This window comes from Peromyscus maniculatus, chromosome 16 (assembly GCF_049852395.1).
Source record: "Peromyscus maniculatus bairdii isolate BWxNUB_F1_BW_parent chromosome 16, HU_Pman_BW_mat_3.1, whole genome shotgun sequence".
Taxonomy (NCBI): Eukaryota; Metazoa; Chordata; class Mammalia; order Rodentia; family Cricetidae; genus Peromyscus; species Peromyscus maniculatus.
In genome coordinates, this window is record NC_134867.1 from 8,303,468 (window position 1) to 8,322,491 (window position 19,024).

At 40.5% G+C, this 19,024-nt stretch overlaps 2 long non-coding RNA genes across 2 annotated transcripts; one reads left to right on the forward strand and one right to left on the reverse strand.

Moving 5' to 3' along the window:
* Positions 1 to 857: 857 nt before the first annotated feature.
* On the reverse strand, positions 858 to 2,896 carry LOC143268839 (uncharacterized). Its single transcript, XR_013044966.1, has 2 exons — positions 2,803 to 2,896; positions 858 to 1,816 (listed from the first exon to the last, which is right to left on the reverse strand). It is a non-coding gene; the product is annotated as an uncharacterized LOC143268839 (long non-coding RNA).
* On the forward strand, positions 2,520 to 17,214 carry LOC143268838 (uncharacterized). Its single transcript, XR_013044965.1, has 3 exons — positions 2,520 to 2,666; positions 11,476 to 11,634; positions 16,882 to 17,214. It is a non-coding gene; the product is annotated as an uncharacterized LOC143268838 (long non-coding RNA).
* The last annotated feature ends 1,810 nt before the right edge of the window (positions 17,215 to 19,024 follow it).

The window sequence follows — 19,024 nt, forward strand, 5'->3', positions numbered from 1 at the left end:
GCTTCAGAATTTAATGTATATTGGATCGCCCTGAGGACCTAGTTAAAATTCAGTTTGTTTTAGTAGGTCTTGGGTAGGGCCTTTGATTGTGCATTTCTAGTGTTTCCCCAGTGGACCCTGAAAGAGTGAGACCAAGGGGTGTCCATCTCCTGCATTGACAGAATTAGGACTGTCACTTTCAGGTTCTGGCCTTGAGGAACTGGGAGTGAAAGTGGGAAGTTCCTCTTGATGTCTTCGATCCCAGACCCAAAGATGGCAGGCATCACTTTTGCTCACATTGCTCCTGTAAAAACCTCCAAGTCCACATCCAACCACATGGACATCTGGGAAATATAATCTCCCTGGGCAGCAGTGTGTACAGCCACAATCTGTTACTATCAAGAGTGAGGAGCAGATGTTGGCAGACACATCGCAGCCCCCTGCACATTAATCTCTCTGAACCTCCTCACAGACCTCTGGGGGACCTCTAGTGTCGCCCAATCAGGACTTGTAAGTGTCCAAGAGGCTTTCCAGACCTGGACTTCACAGCATTCTGTCTTTCAGAGAACACTTGAAAACCTCTCCAAGAATTCCTGAGTGCAGAGCTGGCCTATTTAGGAGATTAGGCTCAGACTCTTTCCATTCTTCTGACTTTGGAAGTGGATGAGCTGACTAGATGACGTTCAAAATCTCCTTGTTTAATGCTTCCTGTCTGGGTGAGAATGAATTCATGCTTCTAAGTCAGTTTCGTGTCCTGCAGGCTGGATCAACCGCACTGCAGATTCTCCAAGCTGATAAGTGAGTCGGTATAATAAAGGAGTGACGATAGCCAGCCAGACGCACAGGCAGTCTGGGGGTTGAATAATGATCACAGTACATTTGTGATAAAGCCCCAGTTTATTAAGCAGACAAATAGCAGCATTAGGTGGTCGAATAGCTCAAGGACAGTGAGTGAGACCTTACTTTTCTTGACTGATGATATTTGCCTTTCCATTTTTATTTACCTGATTGAAAATGTGTGGCTTATTCACTGAGGGAAAATTCCCTTTCCCTGAATTCTTCTCAATAGCCAAACAAATAAAACAGAATTAACTTAAGCTAGATGATAGTATCTGTCTTAGGCAGAAGGATAGAGGGGCAAGGAGTCATCAAGAAAATCGGCTTCAATATGTGCTTCATAAATACATATGAAGGAGCAGATATGAGGAGGCTCTGAAAAAATTAAGTGTGCGTGTTCTTCCTCAAAGTGTAAGCTTAGGGACTAATACCCTTCCAGCTGAACTTTTCCACAGCATGGCTTTTTTATGCTTTCATTGAAATGAAGAATTTTAATGTAAGATAAAACTGGAATATAAAACTTGAAGTGAAGTCTCCCATATCCTTCCATTAGTCCAGCAGTTGCAACCATGCGGCCTAAGCAGATTTTATCATGTGTGCTATTTAGAGAAACATCTGCATTGAAGGAAGAAAGCTGGGATCGAATCACTTCATGTAGCAGCCTTGTGGAGAAGTAGGATAAGTTCTCTCTGGATCCCAAGTCAAAGGGTATAGATGATGTCCCTGCCACTTGACTCTCCAGTAACTATGGTGATGAGAAAAGTGAGGACAAGGATGGCAGTGACAATGGCCAGCACCTATGGAGGGCTTTCTGAGAACCTGACACTGTTGAAGAGTCTTCCATGTGTCCCACACAATCCTTGTGGAACTCCTTGAACTGGGTACCATGGTTAGTGTTCTCTCTTCCTTCTTCCCTCCAGTGCGATGGAGAGATCCCCAGGACCACATGTTAGACGAGCACTCCACAACCGAGCTGCAGCCACAGTCCAAAAGCTTCATTCTATAGCCGAGGAAACAATGAGACAGAAAGATGGCAACAATCACTCTCAAGGAAATCCAGCTAACGTAGCAGACTCTGTTCATGCAGGGTATGTTTCCCCTTCCTGGACTAAGGGGCACTTCTTAGCCTTATGGTAAGGAGTATCCAGTGTATCAAGGGCCAGTGCTGGAGGGTGAGATTAAACTTTTAAAAAGTGCTTTCCAAGTGTTCACCTTCTGCCAGCTGCATCTAGACTACAAGGGGCCCTGGGGATGGCGGAGTCACGGGGGCTGGAGTCTTGGTCCCTGTAGTGGGTAGCCATTCCCACTTTGGTCTGGAAGTTCCAACCCCCATTGAGGCTTCGGTAACTGTCACACCTACAAGGCGGGGCCAAGAGAGGATGCTGGAGGTAGACCGAGCAGAGTTCTCCAGAGAACACCACTGGACTGCGCTACACTTTTCCCAGACACTGTTACCTATCCCTTCACTTGTAAGTTACCCCACAAAATAAACCTCCCTTTTAACTACGTGGAGTGGTCTTAATACTTTCACCAATAGGTTCATAAATCATTTCATCCACCAGAAACATCTTTCTTGGCATACCACATAGATTATGGCATTTATGGGCTGTAGTGGGTAGCCATTCCAGCTTTGGTCTGGAATTCCCAACCCCCACTGAAGGTTCGGTAACTGTCACGCCTACAAGGCGGGGCAGAGGGAGGGCCCTGAAGACCCGAGACCGGGATGCGCTGCGCTCTCTTCCTGCTTGGACCAGGGACGCTAGAGGTAGACTGAGGAGAGTTCTCCAGAGAACACCGCCGGACTGCACTGTGTCTTTCACAGAACCCGCAACCTACCTATCCCTTCATTTGTAAGTTACGCCACCAAATAAACCTCCCTTTTAACTACGTGGAGTGGCCTTAATGATTTCACCAATAAGGGGGTACTTAGGCCCCAGCTAGAGGGGTGACTAGGACTTGAAGGAGGCTGTCTGGTTGACAGTTCACCTTAAATAAATCACTCAGGAAGGGCAGGTGTGGCTCAGTAGAGAGTGCATATTTGGCATGGCAAGTATAAGGCCTTTGGTTTAACCTCCAAAACCTAAAAGGAAAGAAAATAACATTGAGAATGATCATCAGGGAGTGTCAGTCCAGGTGTCTGAGCTGATGCCTCCAGAAGGCTGAAGTCTACTTAGTTCCCAATACAATCTGAAAAGAGTGCTTAGGGAAGTGTTCTCCTCTGGTGTTGGTGAACATTCCACCCAGATCAGAGCTTGCCACAGCTGGTGACAGGACTTCCTCCCTCTTTTCCATGAGCCCTCCCTCCCTTCATCCCTCCCTCCTTTCCTCCTGCCCCTCATTCCTCTCCATCTTTCCCTGAGCTTGGCCATCTCCTGGAGCTTTCCCTTCTTCCAGATGACCTTCGTGCTGTTTGTGTCCAGATGAACTAAGCCAAGGCAACACTGTTGCAGAACATTATTTTAAGATGTGTTACATTTGTTTATGCTGTGGAACATTTGTTTGATGATGCAAAGATGTGCTGCATTCTTTTATCTTGCATTTGTTCAATTCTGTGAAGCTGTGTTACGTTACCTGCCTAAAACTTCTGATTGTTCTAGTGAAGAGTTCAATGGCCAATAGCAAGGCAGGAGAAAGAATGGGTGGGGCAGGAAGGTAGACAGAATAAATAGAAATCTGGGAGGAACAAGAGAAGGAGGAGGACTCCAGGGGCAGATACCCAGCTACACAGCAAGGCATGTAGTATAAAGTAAAGAAAGGTACAGTGAAGCATTAATCTAATTATTCTTTAACAATAAAAGTTCAGGGTCAGATATTGGTGTAAGAATCTGAAGGATCAGAGAAGCAGAGAAGCCACCAGTCCTCGCCTACCTGCTCCATTCCCTCCTCAAAAAGGGATTCCTCTCTGCCCCGCCTTACTACTTCCTGTCCTATCTATCTACAGTCCTCCAAAACCTCTGTGGTTAATTTAGGTCAGCTAGTGGCTAGCTCCACCCTCTGACTCCAAGCAAGCTTTATTTGTCAGAACATGATCAAAATATCACACAACATTTCCCCTTTTTTTCTAAAAAGGAATATTTTTAACTAACAAAGTAAAAATATATACAAGTACAAGAATTATATACAAATATATACAGGTAGGAATTACATTAACAATGTCCAGTCCATTTGCATTTGATGAATTCTGAGAAAATACTCCATTATCTATCCAATTTTGGTGAGTTCAAAGTGTTGTACCTAATTCACTTTCTATCTTAACTTGTATTGCTAATGCAAAGCTATCTTTTTATGTCTCTCAACTTTATATACTTTACACATCTTTTGTGAGTTTCTTTTCTGAATTTGGTAACTAGAAAAACTATAACTAGAACTATCTAGCCTTCAGCTTCATCACAGACCTGAAAAGGATATAATATTACCTGAGTAAACAGGAAGTACAGAGAAAACAACTTCCAAAACTAAGAAGTGACAGAATCAGCTGGTTGTCTGGACAGTCACCCAAGGTTCCTCTGTAACATTGGGGCATCCATTTTGAGCCTGCAGGCCTAGAATATCTGACAGACTTTTCTGTGAAGCAGAAATTTTGAAGGACTGTCCTGCCTTGTATTGGCAAAGTTCAGCAGTCACTTTCTTTGTGTCCTACTTGTCCAGTTTGGACAGCATACTGTCAGCAGTTGAGGCAAGGGCAATTTCTTACCCAGTGGCTAACTTTTGCCACAAAGGAAGAACTCCATATGGAGTTTCTCTGATGCCCCTCATCTTCTCTAAAGTAGATGTTGCTGCCAGGAGCAGACATGTCTCATTGTCATAAAAAACCTATGTTATCAAAACAGCTTAAACACCATATACTGTAGATCTCTGAAGTGTATGAAGACTGCTTGCCTATCTAAAATATATCTGTTTGACCTTGAAAACATACCTAACATGACTACAAGTTTGATTGTAATAGGTGACTAACTACTAACCTGCATTTCTTTATTGTCCTAAATAGTCTGTAATAATTACTTTCAAGAACTAGAAATTTACATTACATTGTTGAATGAGCTGCATAGGTACAATACCTTAAGCAGGAGGTGAAATGTAGGTATAGTAGGTTGTAACAAAAATAACCTTAAATTTGTATCAATATGCAAAAACCCACACCAATGTAAAATATTTAAAACTAGTAGTTGCTTTTTTGGTCTAAAAGTAGATCCAATAATCTACCTTTTTACCCTAAGTCTACATCCCCCCTTTTTCTTTTTAGAACAAGATCCCCGAATCTAATCTCTGTTGTTCAGCTTATTTCTTGACCATTACCAGTAACAACTTGTAACCAATCCCCCTAAATGATGACAAACATCCATAACCCACTCAACTACTAAAAACTGCCCGCCCCACCTCTTGGGAATGTTGGTATCATGTTCTTAAAATTACTCACTGTTGGCTAGGGGTGACAGAATCTTTAGGGGACCCTGAAAAAAATTGGAATAATTGTCAAGTACTGGGAGAGCTAGCTGTATCATTTGTTGTCCAGTCTCTGTGTAATGGGAAAGTGCAGGGATTATCTTAAGTCCTGGCTAGAATAGTCTGTGAAGCTGGATCATCTCAGCTAGCCACCTTGAAATTGTCCTGAGCAGTTTGTAGTCCAAAACCAATCTTTGGGTGGTGTTTGTTGGTTTTGAGGCATTATTATAATCCAGGTGGAATCGTCATTGTGAGGCCCCATCATCTTTTTGGAGACTTCAAAGGTCACTATTAGGAATGGTCATGGTTCATTGCAAAAACTTAAAATAATTTAAATCTCATATATAGCAGATCTCAAAGAGGTTAAAGGATCACAATTTGTGAAGTACATTCAGATAACTTAATTCTTAATTACCTGATAGAGACTCAAACCTGAAATAATGCACAGGAAGCTAGAGTATGCTTTTTTTCTAGAATTAATTAGTACTCTATATGACCATTAATATCATGACAAAAAGTTTAAATATATATATATCTTATAAATTTTGAGATAATATTTATACCTTAAGAAAAGTTTTTTTTTTTTTTTGGTTTTTTCGAGACAGGGTTTCTCTGTGTAGCTTTGCGCCTTTCCTGGGACTCACTTGGTAGCCCAGGCTGGCCTCGAACTCACAAAGATCCGCCTGGCTCTGCCTCCTGAGTGCTGGGATTAAAGGCGTGCGCTACCACGCCCGGCAAGAAAAGTTTTAAAGAGTCAAAATAAATAAAAGAATTACGAGATTAGTGGCAATAGAAGAGTCCCTTAATTTGGGTTTTTCTTCTGACCTTTATCAGGTGACTTTTCTGACATGAGACAGAGATTTGGGATTTTCCTTTAACAAGGATGCTTGGGTTTAGAGAGCCACAATCCAACTCCAAAGCCAGCTCTAATTTTTAAATGAACTGGGACTACAAAAAGACCAGTTGCATTATATGTCTGTAGAGAACAGCAGAAACAAACAATTGGTAAGATTTATGAAATCAACTTACTCTTTTTCTTGGGACATTTTCTATGGATGATTCATCCTTTTTCTTCAGATGTCTCTATTGTGATAAATCCATGGGAGTCTGCTTAAAGGGCCAAAGGAATTTATTAGGAAAGAAAACTCACTAAAACAGAATAGGAGAATCGTCAAAGGGTCCTGGAATGCTGAGGTACTGTCCCGCACTTTTCTGAGCCAGTCTGCCATCCAAGCCCACGAGGGAGAGAAGAGACCAGCTTGTGTGCATCTCAGGTCTTCAGGGTAGCCCTGAGGCCATGCCCCAGGGGCAGGAACTTCAAGGTCATAGGTAGGTAGAACAGTTACCTGCTACGTCTCAAGGGGCTGTGCTTCAAGGTCACAGACAGAACAGATGTCCACTACTTGTCTCATTTGTCCAGTGGCCATCAGATGCCTTAGTTGGATGCCTTCATTCTCCTGGAAAGAAAAATAACAAATACAAGAGAATTCCAAGGACTGGTCAGTTCTTCAATATGTTGAGCATTTAGCTGCTCCTGTACCAACTGTTCTAAGGCCTGTAATTTTTCTGATGTCAAAGGCCATTGTTCCACCCAGTTTTTTCAGTTAACCATTTTAAAGGTAGGGCTGTTGGTGCCTTTGAAAGATCAGCAGCTGTTGTTCCCTGTTTATGTGCAACCTGAAAGGTCAGTAACTGTTCTTTATAATACCTTTTAATATTTTCCCCAGAAATGTAAGTTAGTTTATGGTTTGTTTCTGAGATTGGAGGAATGTTAATATGGGTGTTCCATCACTGTAACAAATTGGATCCCCATAAATTCGTTGCTATGTTGCCACATATGGCTTTGATTTTCCTCTCTGTCCTTCCAGCCCTTTACATTTGGCCCATCTTGTGCTTTGCTTTACTTGACATAAAGTTCCAATCCCTAAAAGCTGAACATTTACCTCCTAAAGAGGCCAATTTGGATGCCAAGATCTTGGTGCAATTATTTTTAACATCTGCCCATGTCTACATGACCCTCAATTACAATGTCATTTATTCATATTTTTAACTTTGGTCTTTGATCTTTCATAGAAGTTTGTCAAAATATTGGCTTTATGGTTTCTCCCAAAAATTTGTTTTATCCTCTAAAGCTGTTCTGTCATCTAGAGCAGTATGTTTTTTTTTCCATAACAGGCATTAAGTCTTTTGCTTTGTGGAGGAGTTCCCCTAATGTTGATAGGAAATGATTGAATGAAATTTGATATGGAGGCCTTTGAGAGGCCTCTTATGGTGTTTACCAATGGCAAATGGTTACCTTGCATGTTCCATGTTGATCTGCATTCATTAGCCAATGCCAGCCTTTGTTGCACCTTCTGTATATTCCAGAAGGCTGGAGCCTTCTGTTTGGATTCTTTCTAGAAAAAAACATTGTTCTTAGCAACATCTTGCCTGCAATCCCTTTTCAAATGACCTGGTTTACCACAATTAAGACAGCTACCCTTTTAATTTTTCTTAAAAATTTTAGAAGTCACTTCTCCTCTCCAAGTATCATCATAAGCATGAGATCCAATATCAGCTATATTTCTAATCCATTTATCTATGGGTGCTGATCTTTGTTGTGGGAATTCATTCCATTCAGCCAATGGCTTTGGGGTGGAAAGCCCTAGGGCATGGCCTTGTCTGCATACATGATCACTTAAGAGCGGAGGAAGAGGGGTTATGCACTCTCTTATGTGCTCAAAGCCAGAGCAAGCAGCAAAGAGTGGCTTGTGGTTGATCCCTATCTCCCCCAGGCAGAATGGCAGGACTCGGCAGCTGAATCAGAGGCAGCATCAATCTAGTCCTGTACCCATGAGTCTGTATCGCCATGTACCCCATTAATAAATTAATAATAAACCTTTGTGTGATATCACTTTAGATCTTTCCCTTAAAGGCCTGATCTCCCTTTTATATTCTGAATTAGCATTTTCAAAAGCCAAAGATTCAATTAATATTCTTCTAACTTCTGGATCTGATATCATTCTATTTATAGCTGAAGTCAATCTTTGTAAAAAAAAAAAATCAGTGAAGGCTTCTTTTGGGCTTTGTATTGTATAATTTTAGTAAATGGCTCAGTTCTCTTTCCTGACTCTTTAGTACTGTTCCAAGCATTTTGAATACCTAGACACTTTAGGGCTATCTTAAATTTTAAAATGTCAAAAAAAATGTATTTGTCAAATGGAAGTCAATATGCTTTGGAGAAGAGATTTTGCTTTTGTTTCCATAGGAAAAAAAGAGGCTGTGGATTCATTCCAGGTTAATATGGGTTAGGTTTGATCAGGGGAAACCTCTTGAATCTTGACAAGTGATAAATGTCAAGAAAGGTTTCAGCTGGTCTTCCCAGGACTTGGCTGTTATCTCAATTTTTCTTAGGGACCTCTAAAGATGCTTTGCCCACAGACAACAGGAAGCAGTTTAAAGAAAATCATGCCCACATTCCCAAGAGTTGGGGGCAGAGTGTTGCTGGTCTTCAGTTATTTGGTAGGTTATGGATGTTTGTTATAATTTAGGAGAATATGGCATATTGATACAAATTTAAAGTTATTTTTTGTTATAGTGTATATATGTTCCACTCTTTTTTGAGGTATTGTACCCATGCAGTTCATTTAAAAATGTAAAGTAAAATTCTAGTTTTTTAAAGCTATTATTATAAACTATTTAGGATAATCAAGAAACAGGTTAGTAGCTAGTCATCTATAACAATCAAATTTGTAGATCTGTTAGGTATGGTTTCAAGATTATATAGAGATATATTTTATATAGATAAATGATTTTCAAACACTTCGAAGACCTACAGAATATGACATTTAAAATGTTTTATTAGCTTAGGGTTTTTCATAACAATGAGACACATCTGCTCCTGGAAGCACCAATTTACTTCATAAAAGGATGATGAGCATTGAAGAAATTCCATAGGAATTTGCTTTCATTGTGATAAAGTTAGCCATTTGGGCAAGAAACTGCTTTTGCCTTGACTGCTTGACAGTATGCTGTATAAATTGGACATGCAGGACCTACAGAAATGTGACTGCTGAACTTTTCCAAAATAAGGTAGGATTGTCTTTCAGTGTTTCTGCTTCATGAAGGAAGAGTCTGCCAGACATTCTGCAGGATACAGAGGAAAGCAACTGATGAACTTTGACAAAACAAGGCAGGACAGTCCTTCAAAAATCCTGCTTCACAGAAAAGTCTGCCAGATACTCTAGGCCTATAGGCTGAAGATGGGTGCTCCAACATCACAGAGGAACTTTGGGTGACTATCCAGGCAGTCAGATGTCTCTGTCATTTCTAGAGTCTTGGAAGTTGCTTGCAATGCACTTCCTGTTTACTCAAGAAATATAATATCCTTCTGGGGTCTTGGATGGAGTTAAAGACTAAATAGTTATAGTTGTAGTTTTCTTTAGTTATGAAAGAAGTTAAATTAGGTATAAAACTTTGGAGTCACTAAGATGGGATGTATAGTAGAATGTTTTCTCTGAATTTGCTAAACACAAATGGACTGAATATTGTACATATAATTCTTACTTGATAACTGTTTTTTTGTTGTTGTATGTAGTTTTACTATGTTAGAGTTAAAACCTTTCATTTTTATTTAGACAAAAGGGGGAAACGTTGTAGAATATTATTTTAAGATGTGTTACATTTGTTTATGAGGTGGAATATTTGTTTAATGATACAAAGATTCTTTTATTTTGCATTTGTTTTACTCTGTGAAGCTGTGTTACTTTGCCTGTCTAAAACATCTGATTATTCTAATAAAGAGCTGGGTGGCCAATAGCAAGGCAGGAGAAAGGATAGGTGGGGCTGGCAAGCAGAGAGAATAAAGAGGAGAAATCCAGGAGGAATGAGGGAAGGAGGACTCCAGGGACCAGCCACCTAGCTACACAACAAGGCACGGAGTAAGAAGTAAAGAAAGGTATACAGAAATAGAGACAGGTAAAAGCCCAGAGGCGAAAAGGTAGATGAGACATTTGAAGTTAAGAAAAGTTGGCTAGAAACAAGCCAAGCTAAGGCTGGGCATTTATACGTAAGAATAAGATGATACCATGTGTGATTTATTTAGGATCTTGGTGGTGGGCTCCCAAAGGAGCAAAGAGCCCAAAGAGTAAGATAAAAACCAGTAACAAAACACCACTTACTGCATCTCCTCCTGATGTTAGACCCTCTTCTCTGTCCCAGGGCCACAAGTTTTTTGCTATTTTCTAGCTACTGCTGAGATCTCACTCTCCTGCATGATTTTTGACCATATTAGCACCAGCTTTGCTTGCCTTGAAGAGGTTTTTATACAGGTGAATTTAGAGGTCTATAAAAGGGGTTTTTCAAATATATGTTACAAAAACAGATAGTAATAGGTTGGAGATATGGCCAGTCTCACAAGCATGAGGGCCTGAGTTTGGATCCTTTTTTTTGGTTTTTCGAGACAGGGTTTCTGGTGCCTTATCCTGGATCTCGCTTTGTAGACCAGGCTGGCCTCGAACTCACAGAGATCTGCCTGGTTCTGCCTCCCGAGTGCTGGGATTAAAGGTGTGCACCACCACCGACTGGCTCTGAGTTTGGATCTTTAGGCCGATTTAAAAGCTAGGAATAGCCACATACACTTGAAACCTCTGTCCCTGGGCAACAGAGAAAGATCTCTGGAGCTTCCTGGCCAACCTATCTAGCCAATCAGCTTCAGTGAAAGACCCTGGGTAAAAAAAAATTAAATAAATAATAAGGTACAGAATGACTGAGGAGATGATCTGTTTACCTCTGGCTTCCACATGAACACACACACACACACACACACACACAAACACACATATACAAATAGATATTAGCATGATTAAAGTTTTTATTCTCATGTTAAGGAGGGATTTGTTCAAATATATTAATTGAGAAAATAATTCAGATGTCTTTTATGCAATATTATATTTTAATAATCTTAGTTTTGTATATAAAGTTTGCTTTATGGCAAGACATCTTTAGAACAAGCAGTGAAACATGAAGGTGATGTTGAGAAACAGAATTTTCAAAGATCATAACTGAGAAGTGTTCATAGCTGCAAGCACATTCACTAGCAATTCTCAGTCCAGGCTGCTGGCTCCTCTGTGGTTTGTCTTATGCTGAGTTGTGGCACCAAAGCAAACTGCTAATTATAAAAGGCAGAGAAGCCTCCTCAGGGCTCACCTATACTTCTCCTTTGCTCCTCTTTGGCAGATGCTGCCCCAGAGCCTCACAAACTCTGCTCCAGGGGTTCCAAGGGCTCCTACCACTCAGCTCTTCAGCAGAGAGTTCTCATGCAGTGCAACTTACCAAGGATCAAATGTCAGCTCCCAGGCAAAGCAAATCCCAAACAAGTTCGATTAAAAACACCAGGTTAGAGGAAATGCTACTGCTTGAAAACATTTCTTATAGTGTGTGCACAAGTGCAGCATCTAGCCCTACATATATTTTCTTTTCCTGTATATACCTCTGTACGGTATGACAGGAAGAAACTGATAGCAAAATATTAAGAACATAATTAAAATATACTGCAACAAAAGGTGTGTGGTCTTTCTCTCTCAGAATATCTTATTGTTCCATACTTACCCTTCTTGTGATGGCACAATGCTTACATAACATGAGGCATCCTGACTTGGGGGACTGCTGCTGGCCTGCTCCATTGACCCTGGGAAGCAACAATTCTGAGTGGCATGAAGAAATCTCATGTGGCCCCATCCAGGGCTTGAATAGACCCTTTGCCCAGTGCAGACACATTGTATGTTCCCTATTCATTAGTCATTTATTACCATTTTGGTACCTACCAATGAGCAGTTGAAAATTTACCCTTAACTGGGGTATTTTAAGGCAATTGTAAATGGAATTGTATAACAAGAATTGCAAATTGGTTTTATTAATAAAAAAAGAAAAACCCAGATCCAGATATTGGGGTGAAAGCTGAAAGATCAGAGAGGCAGAGCAGCAAGCCACCAGTTCTTACCCCAATGAAATCCTCCACTGAAAGAGAGTGAGCTCCTCTCTCCACCCCACCTTGTCACTGCCTCTCTTTGCCTAGATCTATCACTTCCTGTCTGTCTGTACAGACCTCCAGACCTCTAGGGTTAACTAGTGGCTAGCTCCTCCTTCTGATTTTCAGGCAAGCTTTATTTGTTAGAGGACAAATAAAATACCACCACAGAATTGTTTCCTTCATTTCATTTTCAGCAGGTTTGTCACGAATATACAGGTAGGCTACTGACTTTTGTTTTTGTTGTTTTTTTTTTTTTTTTTTTAATTTTGTCACTTAGCTGAAGCACGTTCACCAGTTCTTGAGTTTCCTGGTAAAGTCTTTAGGTCTCTACTGAAGAGTCACAGCTTCTGCAAATAAGAATACTTCATTGCCATGAATAATGGGGTTGGTCTGCTCCAGCTGCCTCGAGAGGCACTTGTCATAGGTTTTGGGGTTGGAGTTCATGGCTCCTGGGACACTGTGTGCTTTCCAGTTCCTGAGAGACCAAGGCACTCCCACAGGCAGTGGAGCATTCAGGCCACTTGTGTGTCTCTGTGCTTCCTTACAAGTCAGTGAAGCATCTAGAAACTTGGCGGAGCAATTAGTATTAGACATTAATCTTATGATAGCAGCTCGCAGCTGTCATTATATTCTAACAACTGCCACTATATCCTGCTTCATAAGTGCATAAAAAGTCCGGTCACTTGAATAAACTTGCATCAGCCTAGTCTTGCTGAGACTCCTCCAACCTAGCCTGGCTTTCATTCCACTGACCATATCAGGAGACTCTGGTTTACTGTGGATATCACTCTGTATAAATAAAATGCTGACTGGCCAGTAGCCAGGCAGGAAGTATAGGCGGTACAAGCAGAGAAGAGAATTCTGGGAACAGGAAGGATGAGTCAGGAGACGCTGCCAGCCTGCCATCCAGGGAGCAGCATGTAAAGGCAACAGGTAAAGCCACGGAACATGTGGCAACATATAGATTAACAGAAATGGGCTGAGTTTAAGTGTAAGAGCTAGTCAGTGGTAGGCCTGAGCTAATGGCAGAGCAGTTTAACTAATATAAGCTTCTGAGTCATTGTTTTATAAGTGGTTGCAGGGTCCGCGGAGCTGGGCAGGACCAGAGAAAACTTCAGCTACACTGGTTTGGTAAGTGAGCGCTGGTGCATACAGGTGATGCCAGAGACCTGAAATATGGGAATTTAAGAATAAGAAAAAAAAAATCAAGGTGGCAAACTCTTGGTAGTGGTGCACACACAAATATGATAAAGTGGGAGATTAATTCATTGCAGATAAAAAGGGGACAGGCAGGGTCGAAGGAATGACATTTGTTTGGAGAAGTTTTGCAAACTTCATTGCTGGCAGAAGGAGTTGAAGCGAGACACCATCAGCTGATGAAACTCCTGGAGTTCATTAGCAAACTTCAGCATTCTTTCCCTGAAGAGGGTCTCTGGATCCCAGAGCTTTGTCCCAGCTAGGAAGAGTAATTCAGGGAGAATTAGATGCAAGAGGGCCAGAGAAATTCCTAGTGAATGCTTTTCAGCTTTGGAAACAAACAAACAAACCAAAAAAAGTAATTGATAAACGTGACACAGTTAAAATTAACAGTGAAAGTGATCAGGAAAAGGTGGAACTAAGACGGAGTAGAAGGAAAGTTAGAACCTGAAGACACAGTGTCCACTTTCTCCCTGGGATGGAGTCGGCTGTCACCCACCTTGTGCTGACCCTGCCCTTCCCCGTCCTGCTCCATTCCCTCTGCTCCTGACGCCTATCCATCCAGGGCATTTCCTGATAACATGGAGACTTTTCACTGCTTTGCTTTTTCATCTCTTACTGAGGTTATTAAGGAAGTTCTTTGACCCCTGATGGAAGAATTTGTCCCTTTTAAACCATGATGTAGGTATCTAATGCAAGAGACTCTGGAGATGGGAGGTGACATGGGAGGATCTCTCTTTTCCCAGTGAATGAAATGCCTGATCCTAGTAACTCAGGGCAGTGAGTTAGAAATTATATACCCATTTTACTTAAGACTCTTAAGGATCTTAAGCAGGCATATGCTCAACATGGGCCAGCTGCTCCCTTTACATTGTCTCTCGTTGATTCTATTTCTGGGGAACTTTTCTTCCTTCTTACTGGAGAAAAGCTTGTCTTATTAGAGGTGAATATTTACTGTGGAGGACTGACTATTCAGAAAGATTTCAGGGCCAAGCTATTAGAAATCAACAAAATAATGTGCCTATAACTTTTGAGATATTAGTAGGAGAAGGCGATGTATGGTGATGCTCAATGACAGATTACATATCTTCCTGAGGCTTATAGACAAATAAATACTTTGGCCCTGAAAGCATGGTGTAAGTTGCCAGATTCCGGAAGAAAAACAGAGGAACTTTTAAAATTAGACAGAAGCCTGATGAGTCATATCAAGATTTTGTTTCTCATCTTTTGCAGGTGGTTAGTCACCTGATGGCTGATGGAAAAGCAAGGGATCTTATTGTCAAGCAACTGGCATATGAGAATGTTAATGCCACATGCCAGACTGCCATCCATCTCTTTTGAAAGAAAGGAGATATTAATGACTCCATCTGCCACTTTGTTTTTGTATACTAAAGGTATATCTCTGGCTTCAAGGGTTGGTGGTGCCTCAACTACATCGTAAATTTGTTGCTACTTCTTTAAAGAGAGCTAAAAAGATGTTTCCTCTTGCTTTTATTATGCATTATATGGATGATACTCCGCATTCTGCTGAAAATAACAGAATTCTGAAATATTTGTTTGCTGAAGTAAAAATTGGATTAACCCATTATGGATTGATTATAGCTCCTGAGAAAATTCAACATACTACTCAAATCTTACATCTAGGAAAGTTAATAAAGTCTTCAGCGATTGCTCCTCAAAGGGTAGAAGTCAGGGAAAACACCTTAAAAATTCTAAATGGTTTCTAAAAACTGCTAGGGGAGTTGAATCGGCTTAGACCTAGTTAAAAATTCCCACACCACAACTGCAGCCTTTATTTGATGTTCTTAAGGGGAATCGTAATCCTTCATCTCCTGGAGAATGGACTGAGCCTGTGTGTGTATAGCATTACAGCATGGGAAAAATGTGCGCAGGAATGCTCAGCTTTGGTGTGTCTCACGTCCCTGTGCTGTTCCTTCATTGTTAGTTATCCCTTCTCCCAACATCTCCACAGTGCTGCTCTGGGACAAGACCAAGATATTTCTGGGATGAGAGACACATCTCACTATCAGCCCAAACAATGTTATCACTCCCTAATGGCTTCTGGTTACTTGATAATTCTGGGCAGGTCTCACACAGAGCAACTATTTGGACAACAGCCACCAAAAATTTGTATTCCTTATGATAAAAATGCTGGAATTTTTGATGACTACTTCAGATGAGTCAACACCGACTTTTTTTGTATATCCTTTTCAAATTGATAATTACTTTTCTTACAGCAAACTTACTGATTTTGCATCAAAACATGCTCTTTTATTTCCTAAAAGTACCAAGCTTCAGCTGATCCCCTCTGCTGCAAAGTAGTATTTGTAGATGCCACAAGAGACGGTAGGGTGCCCTGGTTTCTAAAGATGCTTCATTGATTTTTACTCACTCAGGTGCTTCTGTACAACAGATAGAATTATGCGTAATTTACACTGCGTTACACCATTACCCTCAACCTCTGAACTGATTTTCTGATTCACAATATGCAGTCCTGGCAGTACAGCATCTAGAAACAGAATGGATCCCTTCCCCAGGCACCTCTATCCATGATTTATTAATTCAACAGGAATTGTAGACGTAGAAAATCCAGATTATTTTGGCCATATTAGGTTACAGTCTAATCTTCTAGGACCTTTGTCTAAAAGCAATGCAAGGCACATTCCCCTTGAGAGCTCTCTTTTCCTAGGATCTAACAACCTAAGGGAAGCATGAAAGCCTCATGCACACTTTCATCCATAAGATTCAGCACCCATAAAAATGTTGTTCACTAATTCAAGAGCAGCCGCACTGGATATTTAAGAAATGCCCTTCACGTGTAAGAGTTAATATCATGCCTCTACCCTCTTATGTCATGACTCCCTAAGGATTATTGACAACTAATATGTGGCACATGGATGTTACTCATGCCCCCAGTGTTGGGAAGTTAAAAATATGGTCATGTCATTGTGGACACTTATTCATTGCTCATTTTTCTGTTTATCTGGAGAAGCAGTTAAAAGATGTTATCTTTTGACTCAGGGCTTTTGCTATTTTAAGCCCCTGAAAAGTAAGAAAACTGGCAATGGTCCTGCATACACTGCCAAGCCTTTTCAGAAATTTTGACATTATGCTGTAACCCACATCACAGGTATTTCATATAACTCTCAGGGTGAATCTATGTGGAAAGAGTTGATTGACAACTTAAGTATTATTCAGAAATAAAGGAGGGGGAAAGGCTATTCCTCATAATATTTTATCTTCTGTTTTATATACTTTAATTTTTTTTTTTAAATTTGGGCAAGGATTGCCTTCCTGCTGCAGAACATTTTGGGGACCACTTCAAAACAATTCAGGGTCACGGTCCTTTGGAGAGATGTTATGTAAGGCCAGTGGAACACACTGGAGCTGAGACTATGTTTGTGTTATTTTCTCAGGGTGCTAGAAACTGGTGTGGATATCTGAAAGACTGACTACCTGTGGAAGATGTACAAAGAGGTTCAAGAATGTCTAGAGAGGCTTCACCTGAGGAAAAGAAAGCAAATGGGGTGATTTTGAACAAGGAAAAATTTGGCTTGATGCATGTGTCCTGTAGAGAAGATGGTTGGGATGTGGACTTGGAATTCATCAGTTTGTATGTGAAAGGCGTATTTGCATATGACTTGTTTATTCACTCTGGGAATTAACTAACTGTGTTAGGAACAGTCTCTCCAGTCTGCAAGAACCCCAAATGTCAAAACATCATAAAATAAAAAAAGCCTTATTCCAAGTTCTTAATATACAATGACCATGTGTTCATTTATAGTTAGTTCAATCTACCTTTGCTGATCAAATTTCCACAAGGAAGAATTCTCCTTAAAGTGACCAAAGCAATCAAGTTTCTAGGCTGCTGCTGGAACATACCAAGAAATGTTATGTAACAACACAGCATTAGGAGAAAGGATAGCAAGTATATCCCCAGCAGCCATTCAGCAGACAAGTCACCTGCTGTCAGGCCACTCCACCATCCCCAGCAGCATCAGAGGACCCTGGAGGCACAGGCTCCACCTGGACCAATTGGAGGAATAGTGGCTAGCCTCCAGAGACAAAGACACCACATGCACCAATTGGAGGAAGAATCAACACTTGTACCTATAACTACCCCAAACCCAGATGGGTAGACAGCAGTATAAGAACATTCAACAATGTAAAGAGCAAAGTGGCACCACCAGAACCCAGTGGTCCTACAACAACAGGACCTGAACATCCCAATGCAGATGAAACAGAAGAAAATGACAAGGGAACTAACATATTGTAACTGACAAGGACTTTACAGACATCTACAGAACATTCTACTCAAACACACAAGACTACACCTTGTTCTCAGCAACTCATGGAACCGTCTCCAAAACTGACCACATACTCAGTAATAAAGCAAACCTTAACAGATACAAAAAAATTAGAATAACCCCCTATATCTTATTGGATCACTATGGCTTAAAGTTAGAATTCAACAACAACACAAATTACAGAAAGCATACAATCTTATAGAAACTGATGGTGGCGTACAATTGTAATCCCAGCTCAAGGGAGGCAGAGGCAGGCAGATCTCCATGAGTTAGAGGCCAGCCTGTTCTACAGAGTGAGTTCCAGGATAGCCACTGCGGGTACATAGAAACCCTGCCTCAAAAAACTAAAAAGAGAGAGGGGGGGGGGAAACTGAACTGAATCACCACTGGGTCAAGGAAGAAATAAAGAAAGAAATTAAAGACTTCCTATAATTCGATAAAAATGAATGTACTACATACCCAAACTTATGGGACACTATAAAAGCAGTACTAAGAGGAAAATTCACAGCAGTAAATGCCTACATAAAGAATTTGGAGAAATCTCACACTAACAACTTAATAGAATACCTGAAAGCTCTAGAACAAAAAGAAAGAAACTCATCCAGGAGGAGTAAATGACAGGAAATAATCAAACTGAGGGCTAAAATGAATAAAATAGAAACAAAGAAAACAATAAAAAGAATCAATGAAACAAAGAGTTGGTTCTTTGAGAAAAATCAACAGGATAGACAAACCCTTATCCAAACTAACCAAAAGGCAAAGAGAGAATATCCAAATTTATAAAATCAGAAATGAAAAGGGGAACATAACAGCAGATACTTAGGAAATTCAGAGAACCATCAGGTCATACTTCAAAAACCTGCACTCCACAAAATTGTAAAATCTAAAAGAAATAGACAATTTTCTGGATAGGTACCATTTATACTAAAATTAAATCAAGACCAGATAAACAACTCAAATAGACCTATAACACCCCTCCCAAAATAGAAATATTCATTAAAAGTCTTCCAAAAAAAAAGCCAGATGGTTTCAATGCAGAATTCTACCATAATTTTAAAGAAGAACTAATACTAATACTCCTCAAATTGTTCCACATAATAGAAACAGAAGGGACATTGGCAAACTCTTTTTATGAGCCTATAGTTACCCTGATAGCCAAATCACACAAAGATGCAACAAAGAAAGAGAATTACAGACGAATCTCCCCCATGAACATTGATGCAAAAATACTCAATAAAATATTGGCAAACAG